Raw genomic sequence first — 6,000 nt, forward strand, 5'->3', positions numbered from 1 at the left:
TTCTATAGAACCGGTGCAAACCGGCTGAATCCCACTACTGGTCATATCCAGTGGTGGGATTCAAAGTTTTTGTCAGCCGGTTCCATCACAAAAGTCATATTTTTCGGCCGGTTCTGTTACATGTTTTTTTAGTAATGCTAACCGATTCGCTGATCTCATAAAATTACGTGAGACGGTTCTATAGAACCGGTGCGAACCGGCTGAATCCCACCACTGGTCATATCCCACAGAGAGATATTTTCCCCTCGCCCATAGAGTGAGTGACCGGTGTTTCATAATACTATTACAGGTATCAGCTAAATGGGGGCGGGCAAATCAGCATCAAACAAAGGCAGCATCATGAAAGACAAAAAAAGCGTGACTTCTCGAACGGTTTCCTTCCCACAAGAAAGCTCGCAAAGCAACGGTTTGAAGATGACGTTAGGCCTCTTTCTCAACATCTAGCGGTAACTCTCAAACACAAAATACGGACAATGTGCTTTGTGGCACATACCCCGACTTAATTGTGTTATTTTTTTTCCCTCTTAATATAATAACTGTTGTCGCTTTTGCCACACACAATCCTATTGCAAATGTTTGCAGAACAAGAGAGCAATGCTCAAATATATGAACACGCGACAAATTCCCCAAAAATCATATGCGGTAACTTACCAGTACCTGTATCGGGGTACTGTGACGATACAGGAACTGTCATAGCTTTTTTAGGTCCAGTGACAACGTTCAATTCTTCATAATTCCGTTTCAACATCAATTGAAATAAGACGTGATCCGAGTAACTTCTTTATTAACAGATCAGGTACCGCAGTCAACTGCAGTATTTTCTATTAAAAAACGTTTCAGAATCATATGCGTCATATACTAGCACCTGAATCGGGGTACAAATAACGGTACAGGGACTGTCATAGCTTTTCCATGTCCTGCGGGAATGATCTATTGTATTCAATTCAATTTCAAAGTGAATTGAAATACCAAGTGATCCGTGTCACTTCTCCATTACCAGGGCAAAATAAAACATAAACTCCCCAATAATCATATGCGGCACGGTAACTTACCAGTTACCACTACCTGTAGGCCTGATATTCGATCGCGGAACGGTTCTTCATTGGCATATAAAAACTCACTTCATTTCCTCCTATCAAAATAAACAAATAAGGTAGAATACAAAACTGATTTTCCTATACAGCAGAACTGTAACAAATAGCAAAAAGATGAAAGCGTAATCGAATGCGGTAAATTACCAGTAATCGTTGTGGAACGATTCTTCTCCGGCATATAAAAACTCAATTCGTTTGTGTTGGCGCAGAGCCTTGATTAAATCTTAATTGTGGAGCGCAGACTCTGCCCACATAGGGTGTACGGATGGCCAATACCAATACTCTTGACGACCAGGTTGCACTCCCAAAAGGACGCTTACTATCACTGTATCAGCATAAGATGTTTGATTTTCTTGTGATGTGTTGCAAACAGTGTAAAACAATACGAACAAACAACGTAGTACAAACAACAATACAGCAGTACGAACAACGTAGTACGAACAGATGCATAATACAAAGAAGTACGAACAACAATACAGCAGTACGTCAGTACGGTTTTCTGAAATAACATAAAATCAATAAATACACAAATAATAACAAGATCGGGGCAGTAACGTATCAGTAGGCCTATATTATTGTAAACAACCTTAAATATCTTTATTACGTCACCCAATCACCAAATATGGCATCACTAACGGAATAATAGATAAACACACAAATTACCTCTGCCGGCACTTTCAAGGCCTGACAGGAAAACAAATACAGACCATGTGCAACTTAGAATACAAAACTATATGTATAAACTTATTTGACGTTGTGTCCTCAAGGGTCGTCAAGCAGTAACTTGAACATGAAATCACAATAACTTGACTGAATTACTTAGCAATATTACAATGACAACTGTGATGAATATCAATAATACACTATTATTTGCAGTACAAATAAATACCCTACAATTTACTAACACTACAAGCCTAAGTCGTTCACTAATTAATCAATTATAAACCCTGAAATAACACTCTCAGACCGACGTCAAAACAGCCAACAGCCAGAAACTTTCAGAACCCTGCAGCGTGCGCAGTCCCCTGACGTCACTTTCACAAAGTCATTGTGGTGCAATAACTAAGCATTCGATAAGCTGGTCCATGGCGCCAACTTGCGGGAGAAATAATTATACTTCAAGATATTGGCGGTAACAATTTGCTGTTATCAAAATAAACAAATACGGTAGGCTACGAAACTTACTGCAATAGTAAGACCACAAAAGGAAAAATTCACGGACACGAAAACCAAAGCCCAGAAGTAGCCTACCTTACCTGGAACCGTCAAAAAAAGTTCCGAATTTGGCGTAGCAAGAATTTGCAGAATCAAAACGTGTTCTCATGAATAAAAATAATACAGTGAATATTTGGATGGAATATCAGATCTCATAAAATTCATATGAAATTTAGAAACAAATAAAAGTAATAGCCTTCTCGAGAAATATTTCATCTCCAACCATTGAAGATTTCAATGCAATTGGTCCAGTAATCAAAGAGAAAGGCGATTTTTACACTATGTCAAATACAAAAAACAACAAAAATACAAAAACAATCCATACGGCCACTACGTGTCCAAAAAGGAAGTATGCCCAGGATGCCTATACCTTTTCTTTATAGCAGTGTTCTTCAACCTTTCTTACTGTGATATATCTTTTACAATTTTTCAAAAACTTTGCATACCTTACAAATACCAATGTTTATTTTAGGCTTAAATTTAAATTAGTGCAAAAGAGACTTATGTCCGAATAATTGGTAAAAAAATGAACAAAGAAATGCAAAAAAATATTCGATAAAAATTTTCTCAAAATTTCAAAATGGGACATAAGACACTTTTCTTCTACTGCAGCTATACAAACTTGAAAGAGAATAGAAGTGAATTTGAAGTTCGGCGTGAAATTTCAGTTTGTTGCATTTTTCCGTTTATGCCCGCCGAGCCTAAGTGAAATAGTGTTCAACAGATTTTGTTCCTACCTTTTTGCGTTCTAGATAGCGCCAAGTGTTACGTCATTATCACAGTTTACGCATATGTTTATCGTAACAATTCAACAAAGCAGTATATCAATTATATACGTTCCTGTATTAGGATTACATAGGGCAGTGATTTAGCTATCAACCATATAAGAAAGCTTAGAGCAATGGTTCCCAAAAGGGGGAGGACGCGATGTCTTGCAAAACAGTAGAAAATAATATGACGCTTTAAGTTAAATATTGTCAATAGAACGCAAAGAGGTCTGGAATGGACTCTCGTTTGCCTCCCAGAGATATCCACTAGCTGCCGTGAGACCCCAGAATATCGCTTCTTGCTTGAAAACCGAGAGTTTACTGCAGGGTAGGCTTGTAGTCTATGTTATTTCATCGATTTTTTCTTTGGACGTAACGTAACCGATTTACCAGAGGACGTGCAATTTCTTGATCTTCGTTGTGATTCAGTCGCACATGACCTATTTTGTAATAATCACTATAGCCCAGTTCTGCTTCGCCATTATGAATTCTATCCACAACTGACTAAGCTAGTTTTCCGAATTCTGCTACCTGAGGCACGAAATCGAATGAAAGTCTAGAATGATAAAAGACATTCTTTGGATAAATTCCGCTGAATCCCAGCTAACTACACGCGTCGCACGTTACACTCTCCTGGCCCTCGAACATCTCTCCGATTCGTTTGGCTTAGAGTAATCTGTAAAAGTTGCTAGGTGATATTTTAGTTTGGTTTTGAGAACAATGTGATATCGAGAATGTTCAGGCGAATATGTGTCTGCTTTTATAACAGTATTATTTGTATTTGCACTGTTTCTACGTTTATTGATTTGAGAGTTTTTATTCACATATATTCGTGCAATATCACAAAATCACTATGCACGTCGTCCATATAGACATACCTTATTTGGAGTTTTAACAACCTCCTTCCTGTGTGATTGTCTTGTGTATTTTTATTATTATTTAGCGTGAAGGAGTTGGAAATAAATTAGCTACCTGCTGAGTTCGCCACACGAGCAATGTAGTAAAAGAATTAGAAAGGCTAAATTCTTGCTTTATGATAATGAGAAAGTCACGATCGACTCACGATAAATCCCAACCGTTACGGTCCACGCTATACCACGTTAATATCGCCAGATCAAGCTCGGTTAGCGCTTACAAGGGTCGCCGCCTCTAGTGCTCTTTCGTAAATATTTATTGTCCGGTGAAGGCAAAGAACGTCCGAAATTCGACTATCTCACCAAACAGGCTGTGCCAAGTTTTCGTGGAACTTTTAAGGAATTCATTCTGTTTCAGGTATATCTGGCTTGGAGTGAGCAATGTTTCTGGTAGACTGGGTCATCAAACGGGTCTACCTGGCTAGTTTTAATTCAATTTGGATATATATTCTCAACCAGAGACAGAATTGAAAAATGTCATTGGGATTTATTCATTAGGATAGGATCATTCTCAAGATCTCGCTTTATTTACTTTGCTTAAAAGTGGTCAGATTGGATATTGCTGCCAATTCACTAACTCGAAAATCGAGAAGAATGTGTTGGATATTTTACTGACTTTAGAAGTACAATTATAAGGAATTTGAAGGTAAATTTTGTCATTGCTTCAAGTTGTTTTATATTCGAGTCTAGTTTAGTACAATTCGGATTAACCCCGACAATGGAAAAATCGTAAGCGCCAGCACCTCTATAACTATATGGTTAGTGATGTAGATAGACTGATTTTCCCGTGTTTATGTCATTAAGACCAATTGCAGTTTCACAACTGTGGAACTCAAAACCATAATATGAGGGTTCCCAAATACAAATTAAACTTTCAAATTAATATTAAATATTGAAAAAAAATTAGGAGCTGAAATATATAGATTTTATGTTATGTTCATGTTATAAATATAATGGTTAGGAGCTGGAGCCATTGAATTTTCTGGTAGTTCGAGCTCCAAAACTATTGCTGGATTTTTCAACACAAAAAGTGTTTTATTATCAAACTCTAAAATACTCAAAAAAATTCATTTTCAATATATACAAAAAAGAAAAACCTTAAAGACAATTACAACAATCTACTAATGACTGGGGTTTCATGATGAACGGCTGCCCTTTAAGTCATTTAGTTGCTTTTCAAACTGAAATGCGAACAAATATATTTCAGAGCGACTACTTCCAGTGCCTTTTCAACAATTTCGGGTAAAATAAAATTAATATTTTTAATTAGCATTCATTATTATATAAAATATGGTGAAAACATAATTTAAAGGCAGGAAATATCTAAAACAGTCTTATGCTTGGTAAGTGACATTCGTTTGCAATAAATACACGAACGACCCTTTCCCGGATTGTGATAATAAATAAGCTAATCAATGCAAAGTATGTTTGATCAAATTTTTATTGCACTAAAATAAAATTGGGATAATTTTTGAGATTTTATCCCATTTATTTTTGCAACCTCGATAACCATCGCAAAAATACGAATTAGTACTAAATCTAATCGGGCCGTTTGCTCCGCATAATTATGTATCGATTCCGCGGCCTAGTAGTAATGGTCTTATTATGTCTCAAGTAGACACGTTGAACACAACTAAATTAATACAGCAACACATCCTAACGCTCATATTGGTCGTGGATTTGATATGTTGGGCAACAGAAAAGTCGTTATCCGATAAGAAAAGGTTGGCTCGTTTAAGGAGGCGTAATCACTAAGACTGTTTGAGAAGCTTCATATTCCGAATTTCTTTGTGGCAGGACTGGAGTTGCCCTATTTTTTATTGTTTTATATTTAATTTATATTTCTTGTCAAATTAATGCCTATGCATTGGTGTGTGGAGTCTGACCCAATGTATATGTGAACTGTGCTGCTTCCGCAGGGTCGTCCCTTCTTGCTTTGTTGCCGCTATGTAAGCGTCGTGTTTTGTCGCTCTGATATATTATTCACTTTGATCGCGGTGTTTTCCACTG

Source organism: Styela clava, chromosome 11, assembly GCF_964204865.1.
Source record: "Styela clava chromosome 11, kaStyClav1.hap1.2, whole genome shotgun sequence".
NCBI lineage: Eukaryota > Metazoa > Chordata > Ascidiacea > Stolidobranchia > Styelidae > Styela > Styela clava.